The 25,225-nt window shown below is 33.2% G+C and overlaps 3 long non-coding RNA genes across 4 annotated transcripts; 2 read left to right on the top strand and 1 right to left on the bottom strand.

The window, feature by feature from the left end:
* Window positions 1-7,891: 7,891 nt before the first annotated feature.
* LOC108328800 (uncharacterized) lies at window positions 7,892-8,520 on the bottom strand. Its single transcript, XR_001832152.2, has 2 exons — window positions 8,416-8,520; window positions 7,892-8,182 (listed from the first exon to the last, which is right to left on the bottom strand). It is a non-coding gene; the product is annotated as an uncharacterized LOC108328800 (long non-coding RNA).
* A 1,499-nt stretch (window positions 8,521-10,019) lies between these two features.
* On the top strand, window positions 10,020-13,864 carry LOC128195565 (uncharacterized). 2 transcript variants are annotated; one of them, XR_008247218.1, is made up of 6 exons: window positions 10,020-10,542; window positions 10,783-10,905; window positions 11,243-11,297; window positions 11,670-11,736; window positions 11,839-11,932; window positions 13,670-13,864. It is a non-coding gene; the product is annotated as an uncharacterized LOC128195565 (long non-coding RNA). The 2 variants fall into 2 exon arrangements; XR_008247217.1 differs by lacking the exon at window positions 11,243-11,297.
* Window positions 13,865-21,712: 7,848 nt separating this feature from the next.
* Window positions 21,713-24,529, top strand: LOC108328379 (uncharacterized). The gene is made up of 3 exons (XR_001832109.2): window positions 21,713-21,861; window positions 22,831-23,070; window positions 24,227-24,529. It is a non-coding gene; the product is annotated as an uncharacterized LOC108328379 (long non-coding RNA).
* The last annotated feature ends 696 nt before the right edge of the window (window positions 24,530-25,225 follow it).

Here is a 25,225-nt window from a genome sequence, read left to right on the forward strand (position 1 = left end):
ACTCTCACTATCATAAAGTCTGCTTCATAGCAACACAAACAAAGTATGTTTCATAGAAGTAGATACAAAGCCTACCTAAGTTGGTAGCACAAGTTAAAACCTGCCCCGACAACACATGAGCCTACCTAAGTCGGCAGGACGAGTTAAAGTCGGCCTCAACAACACATATGCCTACATAGGTTAGTAGCACAAGTTAAAGCTTGCCTCGGTAACATATGAGCCTATCTAAGTCGGTAGCCCGAATTAAAACCTACTTTGGCATCACATGAGCCTACCTAAGTCGGTAGAATGAGATAAGGTATGCTTCGGTTGCACATGAGCCTACCTAAGACGGTACCACAAGTTAAAGTTTGCCTTGATAGGATATAAGCATATTTAAGACGGTAAATATGCGAGTGAAGACCTTTTGGGAAGTTTTCCCGGAAAATGTGCCAGTGAGGACAAAGCACATTGGAAAGCCTTGTGTTGATGTGTGGGGGCAGTCAATATTCCTTGTAAGTTGTCAGGGCGTTACATATATCAACAAAACATGAGTCGATTGGTTTACTTTGACGTCAAAGTTACGTCAGCTTTACATCAATCCCCTTCCAATTGACGCCAAATTTTGCTTTAATATAAATATTTATTCAAATATATTAGACGTCAAGCACTTTAATATTCGACGTTGATAAGTTGTCGTTGAAGCTATCAAATTAATACTACTTTTCAAGGCAACTTCAGTATTGCCAAGTAGCATTCAAGAAAGTAGATAGGGTTAAAGTAACCCTGAGTCGTCTCCCAACGAATACGAAATTGCCTTTTAATATTTGAATCTTATGCATGCAATGCAATGTTCAAGAATAAAAATGATGTTTGGAGAAGGTTTAAAGAACAAATAAAAAAACTTTAAAACGATTATAATGAAATAGGCTAATTCCACTGCTTTTCCAAGATAGATTCATCATCGGTTATTCACAGATAATTGTTCAATTGATTATTATTTAAGTTTCAAATTAATTAAAGTACATTCTTAATTAATTTGAGGGCGATCATGCACTTAACCAAAGTAAATTCTCAATCAAATGCAAAACCTTTCTAGATTATTCACAATGAATTCAACCAAAGTACATTCTCAATTAAATCTTATTGTGTTTAATCATGTCTATTCTTAAATCGCCAAACCAAATTAAAAACTAATCAATCAAAGTAAATTCTCAATTGATTATAGTTGAAATTATTACTACCAATCAAAGTACATTCTTAATTGATAGTAAAAATCATTTAATCATATGAAAGTTCCTAATACAAGATGAAAGAAAAGTGAGAGAAGTGGTGAATGAATGAGTGAAGTGAAGTGGAGTCTCCCTTGGGTCTCTTTATATAGGACTTGATTGGGCTTGGATTCTAAATATTCAGTTGACAGAATCTTTTATCTTATATCTTCCAAATAACTAAAAGATTTAGATAATTATAACATTATTTGGAAGATGTTTTCTGTTGATATTCCCAAATTAAATTAACTCAACAACTGAATTTTATCTTTTAGCTTTTCTGACTTTTCAAAATTGCACAAAGCCTTGAAATTTCCTCTATCTGCGCTTTAGCCCCAACTGAATTTCCCAAAATTGCAACTGAACCCCTATTTGACCAACCTTGACCAGATTCAAATCTGTTGACCAGTTTTTGACTCATATGGACGTGAACAATGAGAGAGCCCGCCACGTGGCAGACCCCACTTCACCAAAATTAGGGTTTTGGAATTGCATATTAGGAAAACACCTTGCTGCTTCTCCTGCGCCGCGAGAATGGAAGAGGAATCGCGTTTCTGAAGGCATTGCTCTTCTCCTTTGCGGTGCGCGATGAGGATGAACTCACAAGGATAGGGGTGCGTCACGATCCTGAATCTGTGTTTCTTTGTAGGTTTGATTTTGATGCAGGTTCTGATGCGGTGCTGGAGGTGATGGATGGAGAAGATGAACGGAGGTTCGAGACTGGACGAACTCACAATCTGGTGGAGGCCCTTGCGGCTGACACTGATGGCTGTATTGACGCGTTTTTGCTTCGCGGTTGGAGGTTGCAGATGAGTCGCCCTTGCCTTCTGTTCCTGGGTTTCTGAATGCAGGTTTTGAAATTCCTAGAGGTGTGTCGCGGCAGCTTGTTGATGTGGCACGAAGAAGATAGATTGGTCTCGCGTGACGACAAATGTGCATGACGGACTCGCGATGGTGGCGGAGCGGCGCGGTTTCACGGTACGCGAAGACGAGCACGGTTGCTGCGTGACGGCGTGATGGCTCGAGAATATGGAGGAGGCTGTCACGGTGGAACTCACGATGGTGACCGACGCTAGTTGTGGATGTTGATGGAGGAAGAAGAAGTTGGCTGGCGGTGAGGATGGTACGACGGCGGCTGACTGCGTATGGCCTGGCGGAGGTAGAACGACAGCTAGGGTTTGGATTAGGAATTAGGGTTTCAGTGGGTGAAAGATGATGATGACGTGGCGGAGGGAGGTGATGTGGCAGCATGTGGTTGGCTAAATCTGTGTAGGGAGGATTTGGACACGTGGCATGATGTGGTGGAGTTTGGCCTAGGAGGGGTATGGGTAGGGAAATTTAGGAGGTGTATTCAGAATATGGTTACTGTTTGGCTTAATATTGGGCCTGGTTAAGAGAAGAGGGGTGTATGTAGGGAAATTGAGAGGTGCAAGGGTAAAAGTTGTCTGTTTGGCCCATCTGTACATTATTTTTCAAATAAAACCTGATTTTGGGCCTTAATTTGCAATTTAGACCAATAAAGCTTTAATTTCAGTTGCACAAATAAATATTAGAAAATCCAATAATAATTTATGCGCTAAAACTCGCTTTTACGTCTCTTTAATTCTTAAACCCAACAATTTCAATCATCACAAATTAACTTTAAATCAATCATTTAAGCACATGAATCTCATCAAAAATTTTAATTTTAAAGCATAAATGTGGACATAAATATGCACTCATAAAACGTGTCTATAAACAACAAGAAACGTCGCCCTAAATAAATTGACGTCAACGTTACGTCATACATCTTTGACCTTTACGTCAACTTTACATCTCTTCCCTATACATTTGACATCAAATTTTCTCTTAAATGTAACTAGTTATTCAGATATTAGACGTCGAATTCTGTAGAGCAGACGTGGATATAAAAGCGTAACGTCGAACGGTGGGTGTTCGACGTTAAAATTATGTCTCACAATATGACGTCGAATACGAATACGTCGTTAAAAGCCAAAAATATTCGACGTTGTACGTTGAAAGAACAACTAAAGGAATTGAAATTGAGGCTAAATTTGTCAGAGTGGTTAAAACGTACATTGAACCATCCTTTTGATCGCTACATGTAGGAAGGGCAACCTCTTCATTATTTATTTACAAGTGCAAAAACTTTTTTTACTATCTATACGTAGACTATAGATTCTAGTATTTATATTAAGTAGTCAAAGTTAGAAATTAGATTTACCTTGGATAAATTATAAAAAGAAGAAGAGAGAAGAGCATTTAAGATTTATTGTATTGAAATTTTGGGATCGAGAAGAAGTTTATGAGTTTCATATTTTAGTATTCGGAAGAAGTTGATGGTTTCAGTTCATATATGTTTAGATATGAGCGTAATCTAAATTGGAAATTTGAATTTTTCAGATTTTAAAATCCATATAAATAAAATAGAAATCTAGTTTATAAAAAATTATGAAATATGAATCAAATATATAAAACAGATTTTAGAAAATGGATTTTTAATGGATCAATTCAGTACAAAATGGCCAACCAGATCTTTTACCCACCCTTACTGACACCCTAAAAACATCTATCATTTTCCATCAATCAAAATGAAAGAACTGATGGATGAGAAACCAAAACCCATAAAAAAAACATACACACACAATCTAAGTAACCCTATACATCGGAAAAAGAAATCCATTATTACAAAAGTAAAGGTTGGCATGATTGTAATCATTTAAACACTTATGACATGTATAAACATTTTTTTCTTGTAACACCTTAAAATTAATATCGCTACAAAACTTAAAGCATTTACATATTCAATTACTAATTACCTCAGTTTATACACTTTATATTTATTTATTTGTTAACTTCCTCTTACGAATGAATGGATGACGTAAAAGAAAACAATTAAGAACACATTATTTTTAAAAGTTTTACATAGAGTTTTAAAAGACAAATATATGTTAGTTAGAAGCATTCAAGAACTTTTAACAAACTGAAACAAAAAGTTAAGTGGAAAACACTAATTGATAAGAGACAACACCGCTAGATGTTCTAATCCAACAATCAACAAGCTATGAGACGATCTAAATTATTAGATGTTAAGCACTCTTTCATCCTAAAAAGTAGTTTAGTATAGATTCTACCGTATGAATGTATTTGCTTCTAAAACTAATCATTTTGTTGATGAATGTATAACTACATTCTATGTTTTTTTTCTTACAAATCAAAATACCTTTTAGGCCTATAATTGGTATCAAGTGCTCTTATAAAAGGGACCTATGAGAGAACTCAAAAGAAGAGAGAAAACTATAAATATAGTAAAAGAGAAATCAAAGCTATATTTTGTAATACCAAACCTTCTAAACAGTGTCCAATAATGTATCTCTACCGACATTTCTTATATTTCTAGAAAAGAATTATAAACTCTAAGTTATGAAGATGAGAGTTCAATTAGGAGATGTCTAGGAAGTAGAGAGAATTAGTATTCAACAACCTTTTTTTTACAAGAAAATCTTATTATAGCTTAGATGAAGTTTCACGGCAACCTAGTTGTCAAATTATCCTAGGACATTACTATCTTGGGTTTAGTTCTAGATGATGTTTTAATGAAAACTTCAAACTTAGATACGATAAAAAAAAAAGTCTAGAAGAAATGAGAAGACCAAGAAAACGTACACTCTTTACTTTAGAAAGAAAATTTGAAGTCTTGAAGATGAAAGATGATAAAATCATAGAGGATTTACTAGGTTGATGAAAAAGTTGTAAATAATATCACATTGTTGGAAAAAAATATCAATCAACAAATAGTTGAAAAAAGTCTAAGGAGGGTTCTCTAGTAAAAGGTTTGAATGAGAAAATTGTCAAAGAGATTACTTTGAAAAATATTTAAAAGGTGAGCGAAATTTTTTAAAAGTTTAGAATATGTAAAATAAATACTGTGGAAAAGAACAGTTGATAACATAAAGGTAAAACACCACTACCATATGTAGATACATTAAAAGCTTAATTAATATATAATTAATTTGGTTCTTATATTTAACATCTTGATTCGTTTTGATTCTATTTTTTTATTTAATTAAGTCTTAATATTTATTAAATGAAGTTAATGTGGATACAAAATCAAAATTATATATTAACTTTATTTAAAAGATATTAAAACTCCGGTGAACAAAAAAATAAATATAAAAACAAAAGTAAATAAAAAAATCTAAATATAGATATTAAGTTACTAATTAAAATCATATTGAAATTGAAATAAAAATGATTATATATATGCTTAGTATATAAAATCAACAAAATCAAAATTCTCAAAAGGAAAACCTCATTAAAATTGAAAATATTTCTCATGAACTTAAAAAAAACTCAACAGAGGGCACTTGGTTGATTGATAATGGTTAAACTCTACATGATCGACAATCTAGATTTTTTTTTCTTTTTTTTTTTTTGCAAAGCTTAAACTTGAAGGAAGATAGTGAAGATTGGAATTGAGACAAACTTGCCCTAGCAAGTATTGGTAAATGAAGTATGCCCATTCATGCAATAATAGGTACTAAATTTAATGATGTTCTTTTAGTTTAGTGTTTTGATTATGTGAGTCAAATGATATGAAATATTGTTTGTTATTTAAAAAAGAAAGAAATTGTGTAGTTACTTATTAATAGTGATAAATTACTTCACCTGGCGATTATAAAAAGAAGCTTTTCTATTAATTATATTTTATTTATAGTCAAGAGTTTAAAGTTAAAACTTGATTCCAAGCTGACACATAGATTTTTTTCACCTGAACATGATATCTATTCAATTTACTCAAAAACATGAATTAGTCAAAGAATTACCCAATATTCAAGTTATTTTCATGGGTATAAAGGTTGTTACATAATTTTTTTTCCGATTCCAACCACACAGAAAGTAAGTTGGATTAATTCACTCTAGTGTACATATTAAAATTGCTTCACTCAATGGCAAGAAAAATTGCATTTCCTTCATGAATCACTTTACAATAATGACTTGGGTTTACTTTATTAAATTGAAATCCGAAGTTTATTATGTTTTTAAGAAATTTATAACCCTAGTTGAAACTCAAAATATAACTGTTGTGAAGAAACTTGAAACCGGCAACGAGGAGATTTTTCTACTAAATTTAATTATTTTGTGATAACTTAGAAAATGAACGACATCTTAAAGTGAGTTATTGACTTAAACAAAATGAAGTTTCAAGAGAAAAAGTTTACTAACATGTAATTATGTCTTCAATTCTGAATATACCTATTTTAATATATTAAATCTTTTTACTAGTAGAAAAAAATGAAAAGCAAATGTTAATTTTATTTGTTTTTCTCATACTCACTATAAGATTTGTTACCATCCTTCAGAAAACTCAAACAACCTAAGCTATGTAATGTTTCTGTATATATAAATTGAACTTAATAAAATATAAATTAAATTTTAATTTTAATTTTTTTTTTAGTAAAATAGATACACACAAAATATGAATAATATAATACTCATTCCCAATCAATTTATAAACGTATATTAATACCAGCTCTTTCCTAGATACTCAGATATTGCTCCATATACTTAGGGTACGGATATTTTTATATCCCTAAATTTGACCCTGTTACGTGATTAAAGTAAGCAAATTTATTGAAACAAAATTTAAATTCCTAAGTTTTGTACCATTGATAATTTTAAACGATTAAGTCAATTCTTAATTTTTGTAAAAGGAGCATGTTAGTTACAATTCTTTAATAAATAGAAACTCTTTATTTTCGAGTTTTGAAATTTGAAGTAGTTGTATTTATAACGAAAAAGGTTAATGCATATTAGACATTAATTTCGATTAAATATTAACAGTGTTAAAGTGAAAGAAAAGTACAAAATTTGGGGAATGTATAAAGCTACAGTGAATTTTGGTTTAAACGTCTAAAATAAATCTCTTATTTCTTCGAAATTTGAAATTATAATTTTTATCTCTTGCATTTTATAAAAAGCATTTCTTTTAGGAATTTTAAAACTTTACAGTTACATTATATCACTCTGAGATATTAGTTGATATTTTTTTAGAGTTTAAGAGTTAACTATTGTGATAAATATTAAAAGTAAAACATAATTATTCTTACTTTAGAAAATGTTACAAAAATAAAAAGAAAACTGAAAATTCAATTTTATGTAACTAAAAATATATGGTATGAGTTAATCAAGAGATTATATTAGCTTATGTGTAAAACAAATTATGATTTAGTAGTAATCATTAAGGTGAAATTAATAAATAATGAAGACTGAGCTCACATTCAAATAAAGAATTAATAACTATTTCAATTTAAATATTTAAAGTGATATGCGTTAGAAGTCAATTTTAAACGTTGCTTAATTATATATTTCAAATGTGAAATTAGACTTTAATAAATGTTAATGAATAGTATAATAATGATTCATAGATCAAATAATAGAATTAATAAATAATAAATTTTACTTATACGGAATTTTAATAAGTGGAATTTAATTATAATAAACACTAAATTTAAATTCACAAATTAATACTTAAGTTTAAAATTTTATAAAGTAACCTAAGTTAGAAGTTGATTTTGAATATAAAATTAAATATTGATAGATAATTTAATAAGGATTCATTCATACGGTGAAATAATAAATTAAAATAAATATTAAATTTTATTAAAATGTACTCTAATATATAATTCTGAGTAATACATTATAATTCAATCTTAAAATGGCAAATGTTGTTTTATTGATGGATATGTTTTATTGGAGTGCATGCATTTGTGGAGAGTAGAATGTGTATCATTTCCTGAAACAACAACAAGTGAAAATTGCACAGAAACCCCCACTAGTGTATCCCAAATTATGACAGTTAAAGTTGCAATTGTCGAAAGAAACACATGGTCCAGCACAGTCTACCCATGGACTCACCGTCACAGGTTGCCCTGTAATAAACAACAAAAGTTCCAAACATTTGTAAAAAACAATTCCAGATATTCCTTTCATCAAATCATTCAAATGGGGTTCCAGATTTTCAACAACTATATGCCTACAAAAAACCACTTCAAAACTTGGCATTCATATATAACATTTTTCTTATATCACCCACTCTTTCAACCAAAGTTTGTCAGCACACACACACGTTTGAAAAATCAAAAATCAGATTTTGAATTCTTACCTGTTGTCAGAACCAAAGCAGAACATAGAATTCCCAGAAATACAAGTCGAAAGATGGAGAAGACCATTTTGTGAAGGATATACTGGTATGAATTCTTTCTTCTTCTCTGTGTTGGGATGCTTTTTATATACAAAACTCTAATTTTTGTCTCTATTTGTAACAATACCACAATGATGAAGTAAAACCTAACTGAAATAACAATTAATGATTTAGGTATTATATATACTCCACTTGAATAAAACCTATACACTCATTAAATACAATAATTTATTATTCTTTTCTATATTCAATTTATGTATATTTTAAGGGTTTTTTTCGTTAATTAAGAAATATAATAACTTTTCTTAATTCTAATAAAATAGTTATGTGATATTTAATTTTATTTTTATGATCTAATCAAGTAGGACTCAAAAGTTTGAGAAACTTAAAATAAATTTAAAAATAAAACTTTTTTATTTATTAGTATAAATATTTATAATTAAAATATATTATAATTTTGAAAAACACAAACAAATTTTAAAACGAGACATTTTCTCTAATAAAATAATTTATTGTAAAAATCAATAATTACTTATAATAATTTAATTTAAAATTTATTTTTATATATAATTTTATAATTAATTTAGTAAAGATATATTAATGCTAAAAAGTATTTAAATTTTATTTTTGTAAAAACTTAAGACTAAGACGATTAAACCCTCGTCTAATAGACATTATTTCAAAATTGAAATACACATAAAAGTATAATAGAAAAAAAAATGATAAACGTATTCATGAAATTCTAAAAGAAAAGATAAACTAATAATTTGTTTTAAAGACTTGAGAAAATGGGTCAAGTCGGATACGGATAGTGTCTATCCACAAACTAATCCGATAAAAGAAATCCACCTGCTATTCGCACGGATATTCGCTTAAAAAATACTTGCGGATATTTTAAAATTCCTCGGATACCAATGGATACCCGTAAATATTTAAAAAAAATATATATTTTTATAAACTATTATAATAAAACTTAAATAAAATTACAAAAAATATATAAAATATAATATATATTAAATTAAATATAAATTAAAATTTAATTTTAATTATATTTAAACTTATAAATATAAATTAAAGTTAATTTTAATTAAATTTAACTTAATAAAACATAAATTAAACTTTTATTTTTATTTTTTGTGGTTAGCAGATATCCACGAGTACAAATAGTATAATACCCGCACCCGATCCGTTTATAAGTGGATATTAAAAAACTCGCTATCCACAACCCGCAGATAGTAAATATCAACGCGTACTAACTATCCGTCGCAGATTTTATCCACAAATATCTATGGATGCGAATTTTTTTACTATCCTTACTTGAGACAAATAAAAAAACAGAAGAAACAGATTTGTTAAATACTATAAACATTTATTACATATTTAACATTTCACAAAATACTTATTAAAGAAATTATTACTTTTTCTATTGCCAGCAACAAATTTAGTACTTAAAAACTAATATATATAAAATAATGCTTCAAAATGTATATTAAAGTATTGAAGTGAACTATAATTTTATGTATTGATTTCTATTATCATATTATTATTTGAAATATCATTATAGCACTACAAAAATAATTAATTCTATTGGCGGTTTATTATATGTGTTCCATCCTCCACCAACAATATCCCCTGAGACTGACCAAAACAACCCCTGCCGCCACCTCCCCCTCCCCTTCCCTTACCGTCCATGGCAGGTAGCTCTTGCATGGAGCAACTCCTCTAACTCCCTCACCCTGTGCATGGACCAGATTGAGTGTCGCCTCCGCCACATCGTCGCCACCCTCTCAGACCGCCTCAAGCGCGCCGAGAGTGCCTTCATGGAGTGCGTCGTGGGGAACTGGTTCTGGTGCTGGGAGGAGCATAATATCGCTGCCGCCAAGGAGGTGGGGGGGCGCGGATGCTAAAGCACAAATGGAAGAGGTGGTGAGCGTGGTTCTTTGGGCGAACCGCGTGAGGCGGAGCGTTCTTGTGGACATAATGAGCGCAACCATTGTGTACCAGGCAATGCTCTTTCTTGAAGGCCTAGCCCAATTCCTCATTGGCTTCAGAGAGTAGGACCTGCTCAATGTCGTCGAACAGTGCAAGGTCTTTCCTCACGCTAAACATTATCGCCCTTCCTCTCACTGATCCATACTCCAACATTTTCAATTCATGTCTAAATTTTCTTTATTCTACAGAGACCACTATTAGCATTAAATATATATTTTAGTCTTTCCTTTTTCTGCCATGTTTTCCTTAATTTCAAGTCTTACACAATAATATAGTTTCTGCACTTTTTTTTCCCTTTCATGATTTTTCCGAAATATTTCATTTTATTACAAACAGATGGGGAAATACCCCGCTTGATGAAGCCCTGATGTGTGGAAATAAGATTCGATCAAGTTGCTTGAAGATGCAAAATATGCTCAACTGTTAGAATTCCCTCGAATTCCTCCCAAGAATTTACAAGTACTGACATATTGCATTACCTTTATAGTTTTCCTAAGAGGTGGATAGGAAGTATGGTAGAATAAACTTCTTAGCAATTTTGATTGATTAATTCTTCCATCCTAAAGTGATAATGCCTGAGAATTTTATAACATGTACAGGAATGTATTATTATGTAGCCTAACATATTGGCAATGTTTTACACTTTTTCGTTTTCTCTTAATTCTCTGCTTAGTTTTCTTTGTTAAATTTTATTTTTGGCACTTGATTACTTACCTGTTTCTCTCATAATCGAAGCAAGATTATAACATGACACTTGATGCACTTGATCAATCTATATTTGTTGTCTTGGGTTCAGATAGTTAGCAGGGACATGATAGTTTACTCCAAATAGAAGCATACAACTGTTGATGGTAAACTCCATACTTAACAAGTTGATTTTTGTAAGATCCTAGAAAAACGAACACCATTAATTCCCTGTCTCATCCTCTTTAATTGCTCTAAAAACCCTTCTGTCGTGTATTAAAAACGCACTTCCAGACTCTCTGCCTTCCTGCCAGGTGTCGTGATGGAATGTTCCTAAATCAGTAGTGGAAGACAAGTGTCAGCAAGAGAACAGACGTTGGTTTTTAAACAAAAATGATTTTTCTGAAGTCCGCGTCACTCTCTGCATGCACTCTTCTTCTTCCTCAGAACTCAACCTCCATTTTCTCCACCTTCTCTCTAGAAAGCCTTCAACTTCTCTCTACTGTTACTCACCCATTTCTTCTCCGTTCAATATTCAGAACCGTAGAAACGTTCGTCGCGCCGTGAGCTTCCATTTGAACCGAACAGTTTTTAGAACTGAAACGGGTAAGTTTTCCTTCAGTAGTTCGTTCTTAGGTTTTCTGAAAAACTAAGTTTTGGCTGCATGCAAGAGTTTAGTCTGAGTATATCGATTTTTCTTGTGGTTAGATTGATTGGAATAGTAAGTGATCATTACTGCTAGAGAACGAATGTTGGACGAGTCTCAATTCTTACGTATTGAACGTTTAAGTCATCAATCCGGGTAAGGGAAGCTTATTAAATTTAATTCGTATGCTTTTGTTTGTGTTGTATCAATGTTCTGAGAGTTGCGTGAAGCATGACCTATGATATTTGATTTTGATATATGATCATCAGTATGAGTTGATATATGGTGAATATGAAATGTACTATGATATGAGTATTTGAAAATATGAAATATACATGCTGAGAAATGAGTGAATGTAAGTGAAACTTGAATATAAACTCCCCTATGATAACGTACGTTCGACATTAAACGGTTCTTGACCGTTTGGTGTTCTAGTAAACTTCTTTGAATTGGAATACTTTCATTTGGGAAGAATTCTGGTTGAGGATGAGCTGTGTCGGTCTTCTACTTAGAACTCATAATGAGCAGTGTCGATCTTATACATAGCAATCGTATTGAGTAGTGCTCGGTCTTACACCAAGCACTCTTACTCCTTTCTTGAAAAATCCCTTGATGAAAAATAGTGTTGGTTTAACTTCAATAATGTTCTCTACCGTGCTCACTCGTTTACTAGCATTGGAATTCTTGTATGTAAACTCTACCAACTGGTCCTTCCGACAAGTTGACCAACCTTGATATTCCACGAATCGAACCTCAGGTCGTCCATCTGTGTCGACCGACCGTGTTGATCACCCATGATAATACAGATCATCCATCTGTGTCGACTGACCATGTCGAAGCACCCTTGTTAATACAGGTCGTTCATCTGTGTCGACCGACCATGTTGATCACCCTTGTAATACAGATCATCCATCTTTGTCGACCGACCATGTCGAGCACCCTTGTTAATACAGGTCGTTCATCTGTGTCGACCGACCATGTTCATCACCCTTGTAATACAGATCATCCATCTGTGTCGACCGACCATGTCGAGCACCCTTGTTAATACAGGTTGTTCATCTGTGTCGACCGACCATGTTGATCACCCTTGTAATACAGATCATCCATCTGTGCCGACCGACGATGTCGAGCCACCTTGTAATACAGGTCGTCCATCTGTGTCGACCAACCATGTTGAACACCCATGTTAATACAGGTCGTCCATCTATCTTGTAGTCGGTCCTATTCTGTTTTGGAACGGGGGAAATTCTTAGGTCTCGTTCCTCACGTTTGTCCTCGTTATAAAGAGGGCTAAACGTTAGTGATTTTATGTACTTGTACTGAAAGACAAAAACAAAAATAAAGTGAAAGATTATAAATGATGAACAGTATATGTGATGATTTAATGATTATGGAATTTGAACGAGCGTTCCAGGGAGGAACGACTCTTACATATATTGAATATTAAATTTGGTAAAGTATGACTGTGGATAAGTTAAGACTTGCGGTCCATCTTGATGTTCCGTGAGTACTCATCCTCATGTAGAGGGAGTATGTCATGTGTGGGAATGGCAGGAGGTCCTTAGTCCATAAGTTAACATGGGCGACGTAAGAACGGACTAACCTCGAGTGGCAGCTGTTTGGTGTATCCCAATTACTACATCACTCGGGTGCAAGGACGCTTGTAACTACGCAGATTCATATAGTCCGGACGGTCGGTCTAGTATATATATATATATTTCGAATGATGTTATATGTGGAATTATGTGCTTGTTTGAATTGAAATGTTTGTTGTATATGTTGATGTATAAATTAAATTACATAAGCTTACCCTGTGTTCTCTTCTTTGCGTTGTCGATCGTCTTTGTACGTCTGTCCTGTCTATGCAATGATCATCCGTGTGGATGTGAGTAGGTGGTGAGGCGTTGCTTGAGGAAACGCTGGAAGAAGAAAATTTGGAGGAAGCAACCCTCGTAGATGTTGAAGTGAAGGCCGAACAGTAGACGTTCGGTTAGCTGTTTAGATTAGATATTTTTTTTTATTGTACTGATTTTTAGATCGACCCCTTTTGATTAATTGACCGTTCGGTATTTCTGTTTTGTAAACTGATCGGACAGGCATGCTTGGGTCGAGCGTTGTGTTGTATTTAACTTATTGTAAGGCCATTCGGCCGGAACCTTTGCTCACGTTAATTAAGACTGATTTGGTTTATCATTAATTGTAATTAATTCTATTATATGGTGTTTACTGTATTTTTGGGATGTTACAATTTTGATATAGAAAGATGACAAATAAGTATGTGATAGTAATCTTGTATGGTATGTGGTGATTTAGGAGCTTTTCATACCCATAATCCCCATTTAAATTCCACCTGACCTTTATCTACTCAGATCCAATTATATCACCAACATGTTGAACATATAATATGACACATTTATTCTAACATTGTAAACTCTCATGCAGTCTCACTTCTTTGCTAACATGGCTAAAATTTTTGGCTGAGGTAGTTAATCCTAAGAACCTTGAGCTAAATTCTGCAGAGAAAAAGTTTATACATGCCTACAATGGAAAGCCAATACTTTCACGCCCTCAACACAGTTTCTTTAAGGTTACACAAATGGATCACCTGGCTTCAAATTTTCTTCTTTAAATTTAATTATCATGCTAAATGAATTTATACCCTTGTGTATCAACTGTTAAATTATGTGTCTTCAATTCGTCATTGTATGGACCAAACTACTTTGAGATTGACTTGGATATACATCGCTTTGGCTATATATCAAGGAAAGCACTTGATCCACTTCAAGACCGTACAAAAAATGTTGTACTTAATTTAGGCTTAACTATCCAGGCAAAATATGGGCTTAACTACTCATTCTCTTAGACAAATGAAAGATTCAATTCTTTGTTTCATAAGTTGTATCTTATCTATGCAATTGTTATCATTCTAATAATACCCTTTTTCTTCTATGCTTTGACAGCCTTAAAAGTAGGAGGAATTGCCAGAGCAAGTCTTATGCTGCTTACGACTGAATAAAATTGATTTTGTTAACCACAGTCAAATTCCTACACTAGTACAGGTAGAGGATATAACACCGGTTAAAATTGGTTATAGGCACTGGTTCTACAACCGGTGCATAACCAGACGAGGTAAAAAAACGTAGATATTATGCCTCGGTCATGAACCGAGACAAAAATGGTAAGATTATGCCCCGAATTTTAGATAACCGAAGCCGTAACACTATTTTTTTAATTATTTTTTTTTAAATTTAGGTAACCCAGTTCAGTTCAAGTTCAGTTCAAGCAAAAGGATTTGGTGACCGAGATTCACAAAAATGCAACTGCAAGAAGAAAAAATCAAAGCAACAGAAACGTGGTTTAGTAATCCAGAACCCAGAAGCAAAAATCAAAGCAATAGAAACGTGTTTTGGTAATCCAGAACACAGAAGCGCAACCCATAACCCAGAACAGCAGCCTAGAACAACAACATGCAAACCAAAACAACAACCCAGAACCACCATAACAACAACCCAAATCGTGCCTCCATGATTCAATCTTCTCCACCTCAACCTGCACACAGAACCCAGAAACTCAAAAATCGGAGAAACGAAACTCAAATTGCAGCAACCAAACTCAAATCGCAGAAGCCAAACTCAAATCGAAGAAACCAAACTCAAATCACAGAAACTCAAACGGTAGGAGAGAAAACAGAGATGGTGAGGGAGATCGAGGAATTGTTGCTGTCGCCGCGTCCTCGCCGCCGCCGCGTCCACCATCGTTTCTCTCTCACCGGAAACCACCGATCTCGCGGCTATGCTGGCTGTGTGGGTGCCGTGACCGTCATCGTCGCGAGGGGATCTAGACTCAAGGACGTTGGGGTCGTGGTCGCCCGTCGGAGATCTCGTCCATGGAGTGGGACGAGACCGCACTCGGAGAAGGCGATGTCGCCGGTGGAGCGGTCGGGGACGAGGTCGCAGTCGGAGTAGATGATGCCGCCGGTGGAATGGTCGAGAACGAGACTGGACGACGCGAGAAAGCGATGGAGGGAGAGGGAGGGAGGGAGTCAGATTTGGAGGAAGAAGGAGAGGAGGGAGAGCGAGGGAGCGAGGGTGGGAGTCGGATCTGGAAGAGGGAGGGAGGGAGTCTCTGGAGGAAGAAGGAAAGGAGGGAGAGCGAGGGAGCGAGAGTGGGAGTCGAATCTGGAAGAGGAAGGGAGGGAGTCTTTGGAGGAAGAAGGAAAGGAGGGAGAGCGAGGGAGCGAGAGTGGGAGTCGGATCTGGAAGAGGGAGGGAGGGAGTCTCTGGAGGAAGAAGGAAAGGAGGGAGAGCGAGGGAGAGCGAGGGAGCGAGAGTGGTTAAGATACGAGCACATATGACTCGGTTATCTGCGCGCCCGAAACGATATATGCATATAGGTCTCGGTTCTACACCTGACCGAGGCATATAGTCCTCAAAAAAAAAATGAAAAAAAAATATAAAATGATTATATACCTCGGTTTCCGTTTAAACCGAGGCATAAACACTATTTCGTACTGGTTCTGAACGAACCGAAGCCATAGGCTCTGCACAGGTGGGCTTTTAGGCTTCGGTCATTGCTTTAACCGAGGTAATATGACTTATATGCTTTGGTTGATTTTGAACCGAGACGTATAAGTTCGCTTAAACTACGAAAATGCCACCGCATTTTGATAGGCTTCGGTTTCACCTAAACCGGTGCCTATAACGCGAGTTTAAAAGCAGTTTTTTTACTAGTGCTACCATTGTAGCTCATGATGATAATTAATTCATGTTGGCATTAGGTGGAAAATTAGGATAAAACCCATATGAACATCAAAGGCGGAAAGAAAAGACAAGATTGAGGGTTGTTTTGTAAGAAGTGGGTGTTGAATCTACTTAACAATGGAGGTAAAAGAAGAGAATTTGTGTTTTCTCTCACATATGCAAGATTTTTGTTTTCTTTTAGTGTATTCAAGTCCTGATTCTATGTCTTTCTTACACCTTTTGATTGATTGTCATCCTGGTTGTTAAGTTCGTAGTATATTTGGTTTAAGGTGAAAAATGAAAACTATTTGAATAGTTTCATGAATTATGAACAAGATTAACTTAATCTGAAACCAAATCAAACATGTGTTAATTCTCTTCATCATTCCATTAGTCTTCTTTGGGATATTATTACCATCTACTGTTTCAAGGTTGTGCCATCACAGTAAACATTAATTAAATTGTTCTTTAATTTTGTAATAATAGTTCTCTGGTCAGAGACTTAAAATCATAATGTAATATGCCTTTATGAATACCTGGCAAACAATATAAACATTTTCTGCGTTTTGAAGAAAACCCCTGGAAATAGGGGTGGTTTTTGCCAAACCCTGGCTATTTCTGGCGGTTTTTGCAAAACCCCGGTTATTTTCGACAGTTTTTGTAAAACCCCGACTATTTCTGGCAGTTTTTGTAAAACCCGGCTATTTTCGATGTTTTTTACGAAACCCCTGTCATTCTCAGCGGTTTTCGCAAAACCCTCGCTAATTCCGGCGGTTTTTTCCCAAAATCGCCGGTAATTATTTACCGACGCAGCTTTTCCCAGGGGATTTTGCAACCGCAAGAATTGTATTTTCTGGGGGTTAAAATCCCAGTAACATAAAAAATAATTCCTACTAAAATTATAGATTTTTGTAGTGTAGAGAATATTTTGATGTAAAAATATATTCAATACACATTATTATAAACTTAAAAATATTTCAAGTTTATGTGTTAAGGTTTTAATATAATTATTACTCAGTCATTATACTTTCATATTATATATATACTTCTATTCAATAAAAGTAATTAAATATAGGTTTAATACATCATTTGGTCCCTACTTTTGGGGGTTTTGTTCAAAATGGTCTCACCTTTTGAAAAAGTTCAGTAAGGTCCCATATTTTGGTTTAAAATGTTCAATTCGGTCCTTTTCGTGGACGGCGTTAGAAACTTAACGATGGTGGTGCCACTATGGCGAAATTTGAGTGAGCTGTTATGTTTTGATGGTTACGTGGCACTGTAAATTGGGGAAATATCCTAAATTGAGGACCCTAAAGTGAAAATTAGAATCAGAAGCCCTAAATTGGGGAAAAATCCCCAATCTTCTCTTGCTTCTTCTTCATCTCTACTCCCTGCAACCTCATCCAGACAAGACACACCTTCTTCACATTCCGAACCAGCACTGCAGCAACTGCGGTGAACACTCTTCTTCTACTTCTTTTTCTCCTTCGCTAGACGATTGATTTCAGCTTTTGCTTGGTTCAGCAGCCACTCCACGGTATTGCTAGCTTTGTCAATGCCCAGCATATCTTGCAAACCAAAAAACCTCCTTGCAACATTAAGGGAAAGTCTCATTCTCCTATCCCTCAGTCCCCTGCGGTGCTGTTGGAGGGAAATATGAGAAAGACTAACCGGTTGAGGGTCGGGGTTTTGATATTGGGGATTTTTCCCCAATTTAGGGTTTCTGATTCTAATTTAGGGTTTAGGGTTATTAAAACTTTAGGGTTTTCCCCAATTTAGGATATTTCCCCAATTTATAGTGCCACGTAACCATCAAAACATAACAGCTCACTCAAATTTCGTCACAATAGCATCACCACTGTTAAGTTTCTAACGCCGTCCACGAAAAGGACCGAATTGAACATTTTAAACCAAAATATGGGACTTTACTGAACTTTTTCAAAAGGTGGGACCATTTTGAACAAAACCCCCAAAAGTAGGGACCAAATGATGTATTAAACCTTAAATATAAAATGAATACCCATATATAGCTAATGGAGTATTTTATAAGAAATAAATTAATCACTAGTACGGAAAGGATTTTAGACGTTTGTTATTTTGGGTTGTTAACGTCTGGTCTCTGTCCGATGTCTATATTGGTGACCTTAATGAGACATAAGACCCTTTAAGTTAGACGTCAGACCTATATAGGTCAGACGTCTATATAGACGTCAGATCCATACAGGTCAGACGTCTTTGAGGTTGTTCTTGACTCATGGTAATTCGAGTTTTTTATATTTTAGTTGAAGAGAATATATTGTACATTTTTTTATTAGATGGTTTTAAAAATGTAGTGAAGGGAATTGGAGGAGTGCAAAATGCAAGAAATCGCCGCCCAAGGACACGAGAATAACTGCACCAAAACCCAACGAAAACACATTTTAATCGGTTCAAATGAAAGATAATGCATCAAAGAGTGATGTCATCGGAGTAAAATTAATTTAAAACGATGCAAAAGTGAGAAAACGAACTTGAAAAGCATAACCCGTAGAGAGAAAACGCGACGAAGATGATGAACAATGAGTGCGTGTAACGGCTGTCTCGCGTTCGCAATGTTTTAATGCTGACATTTAGATGTTGGTTTCCCCATAACAGACATCTAAATGGAGTCAAAAAGTGAATTTTTAAATTCTTGGACTCCGCATTTGGACGTCGGTTCCCCCAATAACAGACGTCTAAAGTGCTTTAGAAGTCGGAGTGGTGGAATCCGACTTCTAAATGGAGTCAAAAAGTGACTTTTTAAATTTCTGTGATGTGTTTGTAGACGTCGGTTCCCCCAAGAACAGACGTCTAAAGTGCTTTAAAAGTTGGAGTGGCGGGATCAGACGTCTAAATGGAGTCAAAAAATGACTTTTTAAATTTTTGGGTTGTGTATTTTGACGTCGGTTCCCCAACAACAAAACGTCTAAAGTGCTTTAGAAGTCGGAGTGGCGGAATCAGACGTCTAAATGGAGTCAAAAATTAACTTTTTAAATTTCTAGATTGTGTATTTAGACGTCGGTTCCCCAACTAACAGACGTCTAAAGTACTTTAGAAGTCGGTTCCCCCCATAACAGACGTCTAATTAGAATAAAAAATTATTATTTTTTTAACTTTTTCGTTTAGTTTTGGCGTCTATTTGGGAGAGCCGACGTATATGAGTATTTAGATGTCGGGCCCCTCCATAACCGACGTCTAAATAGTTGTTTTATTTACAAAAAATGCAACCGGTCATTATTTACGTTGGATATTCGAGGGTCAGACGCCTAAAGGGTGATGTTAAAGGTATTTTTTGCACTAGTGAATCTAGCTGTGAGACCCTAGAAAATAGAGTATTAGAATTGATAGGTATTTTAAAATAATGAGATCGAATATTTCTTTTTAAAATTAAAATAATTCAATAATATAAATAGAATTTTTTAAACTCGTATCATTATAAAAAACATTCACCATCTCTCTAGAACTCTTTCTCTGAGTTCTCTTTTCCTTCTTTCTAAAATTTCTAACTCCTAGATCATCCGTTCGACGATCAGAAAGTGTTTGAACGATCCCGATGGTGAATCATTTATTTTCATCCGATCAATCTTTCGTAGAACAAGTAAATTTATGCTCCTTTTTTCTCATATTATTTGGTCAGGTCCATGCGTAAAAATTCCTTCGCATTGTCAAATTAGTTTTCTTCTTATCTCTTCATTGATCAAAGGTCCTAAGGACTTTCTCTGATAATGTTTTTGTGATTTGTAGGTTTTCTAGAGTTTCGTGAGCTCGAAGCAAGAACAACGAGCTATGTAGAGTTGTGGTAACTTCCTTTTAAGGTAAGAGAAGCTAGTTTTTGTGTTTTGAGTATTAAATTTCAAGTATGACTAATGAATTTCTATAATGATAAGATGATTTAGTTATATTAAAGATAAATGGTTTGGTGATAATTGTGTTTTGATTGAGTGAAATTAGTTGTGTGATATTTGATTTCTTGTATGAACATGTGATTGATTAGGATAAACTTGTAAATGATGTTTATGAAATGATGATATTATATTTTGGTTGAAATGTTGAATGAAAATGTATTTGTAAGATTTTGGATCATATTTGTAAAACCTTCGTTAAAGATGTATTTGAATATGTGATCAATGTAGAAATATTGTTTAATTTAAATAAAATTATTATATTACTTAATTATTTAGAGCTTAGTATAATGGAGTAAAGGTTTGGTGACTATGCTTAATGTAAGACCTTGTTTGTCGAGACCTTTGTAGTGAGGTAAAGGTATAGTGGTTATGTTTTATGAGATATGAAACTTAATGGAATTAAGTTTAAAATTAATGAAATGGGAAAATAAGAAGTAAGTGAAAAAGGATAAGTTAAATTAGATTTTAAAAGGTTACATAAACAGTGAACTAAGCTTGGTTCAGTGGTAGCCGCGCTGTAATGGTTGTGTGTCTTGAGTTTTGGCTTCAATTCCTGACGAGAACAAAAGTGGAAGGTGTTTTATCCTGCACCAACCCTTCGTCCTACACTTTCAATTGTTCTTTAACTCTTCACTATTTTAACAAAACTTTATCTTTTATTTATAATTTAATAACTATTTAATTTAATTTCAAAAATTTAATATTATTTAATATTTTTTCATATTTTAATAATTATTAAAATATAATTTGTATTATTATAATATTATATTACAAAAATTAAAATTAAAATAATTAAAAAATAAATAATAATAATTTTTTTAATATTATTATATAATAAAATAAATTATATGTTAATAATTATTTAAATAAAAAATATATTAAACAATATTAAAATTTTAAATTAAATTAAATAATTATATAAATAAAAATCAAATTTTCAAAAAAACTTTCGTGTCGGAATTATCGGATACCAATATCCGATAATTTTATTTCATATAATAATTATATTATAATTTTTATTACTTTTATTTTAATTATTTTAATTTTTGTAATATAGTTATTATAATAATACAAATTATATTTTAATAATTATTAAAATATTAAATAATATTAAATTTTATTAAATAGTTATTAAATTATAAATAAAAGATAAAGTTTTGAAAATTTTGTTAAAAAAGTGCAGAGTTAAAGAAATATAGGATGAAGAGTTGGAAGTATAGGATAAAACACTCTTACTTTAAACTTTAAATAGAAACAGAAAAAGTAAAACAGATTTATTAAGGTTAAAAATAAATTTATGAAAAAATTGGAGGTACAGCATAAAACACTCTTAGGTTATTGAGAGTCAGAGAACTCAGAAGCCGGAGAGCGAGATACAAGAAATTCGAACCTAGGGTTGCCGAACAAGGGGAAATCGAACAAGGTATGGAAGCTAGTTCTTGTTTGGATTAGTTGTAATGGTTGTGAATTTGGTGCTCCAATTTTTGATTCTGTTTTGTTATATTGGATTGTTCAAGAATCATGTGAATTATGTATAAGGTGTTTTGAGTTTGAATATTATGTTCATGTTTGGGATTCAGTGAAATTGTTTGAGAAAGTGGCGTTCTTGTTTGAGTTTTTTTTTTTTTTTTTTCTACATTATTCTTAGGTGTTGTATGATTGGTGGGAACTATTGTTATTATATGTTTTGGAGAATAAGATTCTGGTAAAATTCTTTCTGAAAAAATAAGAATGAACTCCAGGGATTGAAAAATTGTGTATAGATTATTTTTGTTGCTGTTATACATGGAGATAATTAGTTTAATCTTGCATGAATTGATTAAAACATAAACTGTATATGTTAGAGCTGATATATGAAAGAAGGTATGTATGGGATTGGTTGCTATGATTAAGTCTGCTTATAATTGTTAATTTGAGAATAACACGTAGTAGTTTTTTCTAAACTATTTGGTTATTGAATTTGTGGGAAAGGGGTTAAGAGTGTATGAGCATCAAGAACCTGTACATAGCAATTTGACATGCATAATGGACTTGTATTTGGCTATTTGGTATGGTTAATGCTGGTTGTGATTATAGCCTTTTGGAGACTTTGTTTTAGGTTGTTCAGATATTATTATTTTCTATGGTTGTTGAAAATACGTATTACCATAGTGTTGGTGCAAAATTCCGTTGTTTAGTTTACCTTTGAACTATTTGTACTATATATTCATTGCTAACTATTTAGCTAATGGGACAACAGAGTTTTCTCATTTGGATTTTTGTATTAGTGAAATTCATTGATGTCAACAAAAGGCATGGGAAGGATATTGAAAGTTCCCGATGTGATTTTATATTGGGGTTTTGAAATTTTCTTTATCTTTTCTTTTAGTTTTTCTCTTTTTTATTTTTATAGAAGAAGAACGACCACAGAAAGAAATGAGTTGTTCAACAGATTTCGAAACCATGCTCGAGCAGCTCAGCCACCGCATAAAAGAAAAACAAAGAGAAAGTTCGAATTTGATTTTCATTAATAAGATGGTTACTGAACGAATTGAACAGGATTTGATTTTCATTAAAAAGATGGTTATTGAACGAATTGAACAGGAGAAGTTTATGACTAGTATATGGGAAGACTGTCAGAAACTAAAGTCAGGTAAATTTTTATTTATTTTTACTTAAAAATATATTAAATTTTAGGGTTAAATATGTTTTTAGTCCCTGAACTATCAGACGATTTTGTTTTTAGTCCCTGCTCAGAACTTTGATGGTTTTTAGTCCTTATAGTTTTGAAACTCTGAGTACTAGTCCTTAAAAATGGACGGTGTTAAGTTTTTGTAGATGTGACAAACGGCGATGCCACGTGATCACTGATATCTGCCTTTACTCTCTGCCACGTGGGATGTTTAACTGTTGAATTGAGATTAAGTCAAGAGCACTTCGTTATCTTTTATAAATGAGATTTGAAGAAGTTAGGTTCTTCTTCGTGGCTGCAGTTGGGGTCAAAGAACTTGGGTTCAGCATGTTGAACTAAGTGGACTCGATGGTCCATGTGAGAACTTTGGAAACAACGTCAATGTTCACATGTGGTCCATGTGGTTGTTGCAACAGTATGTAGATGTTAACGACCAAACCTACCTGGGCGGAAACCTCAATGTTTCTGACGCCGACTCGTTCCAAATCTCACTTTTTGCTATTCTTCACATTTGCATCCATGTTCAAGTTCCCTTCCTCACTACGAGGAATTGGGGGCACTCATTCTAATCTTCCCTCCTCGTTCCCAACATTTGCTATTGCCTATGGAAATTGCACTTTCTCTTCACAGATCCCAAACCCCACTTATGGGTTCTTCATCTCCTGGGAACCTTTCTTCTTTAGGGCGTTGCTTTGCCTCAAAGGAAAGAGATTGGTGTCACCCGTTTTCCCGGATATGTTGTTCCGTGAAATTTTCTCCAATTGAAAAAATTTACTTTGCCCCAATTAAGAACCCTAATTAACTTTGCCCCAATTAAGAACTCTAATTGCCCAATTAAGAACCCTAATTGTTAATTTGATTTCAATCAAGAACGTGGCAGAAAGAGAAGAGGGCAGCTGGTATTTCACGTGGCAACGCCGTTTGCCACCTCCACAAAAACTTAACACCGTTCAATTTGAAGGACTAATACTCAGAGTTTCAAAACTATAAGGACTAAAAACCATCAAAGTTCTGAGCAGGGACTAAAAACAAAATCGTCTGATAGTTCAGGGACTAAAAACATATTTAACCCTAAATTTTATTATGTTGTTGTATTTATTTTTTGTTGTGTTTTCAGTAAGGAAGCAGGAAGAATCAAAAAGGAAATACAAGAGCTGAAAGAAGAAATTAAAAGAATAAAGGAAGAAATACAAGAACTGAAAAAAGAATTTAAAACAATGAAGACTGACATGGACGAATTCAAGAAGAGTAACAAAAAAGCATTGGATTCGATGATGGCAAAACTAACTCAATTAGTGCCATCTACATAGAGAGGCTTATTGTATTGAAATTTTGGGATGTATATAGACACGCTTATTGTATTGAAATTTTGGGATCTACATAGACATACTTATTGTATTGAAATTTTGGGATCTACATACACACGCTTCATGAGTTTCAAATTTTAGTATTGAGGAGGAGTTTCAGTTAGTTTCAGATTTTAGTATTGGGGAGGAGTTGGTGGTTTCAGTTCATAAATTATTGGATATGAGCGTAATCTTTGAATTTTCCAGATTTTAAAATCAGTATAAATAAAATAGAAATCTTGTTTAAAAAAATTATGAAATATGCATTAAAAATAGAAAACAGATTTTAAAAAATGGATTTTTAATGGATCAATTCAGTACAAAATTGGATGAGATTGGTCCAACCAGATTTTTTGTCCATTTTGCTCACCCCTACTGACACCCCAAGAACACTCTCTGTACCATTTCATATCCATTTTGTCCTTGTTCTACTTACATAAAAAAATCTTCAACGTGAGATACATCCCTTTTAATAAATTTTTTAAAAATATTTTGATTATTATTTAAATAATAATATATAAATTAAATTAATAATAATTATTTTATTAAATAAAATAAAATTAATTTATAAATAATTAAGTAATAATTTTTAAAAAATTAAATAATATTTATATATTAATTTAAAATATAACAAATTAAAAAACAAAAAATTATAAAAAAAACTATAATGGATGTGATTCGTTTTAATAAATTTTTTAAAAATATTTTGATTATTATTTAAATAATAATATATAAATTAAATTAATAATAATTATTTTATTAAATAAAAT

The sequence above is a fragment of the Vigna angularis genome, chromosome 2 (assembly GCF_016808095.1).
Source record: "Vigna angularis cultivar LongXiaoDou No.4 chromosome 2, ASM1680809v1, whole genome shotgun sequence".
In the NCBI taxonomy this organism is placed as follows: Eukaryota; Viridiplantae; Streptophyta; class Magnoliopsida; order Fabales; family Fabaceae; genus Vigna; species Vigna angularis.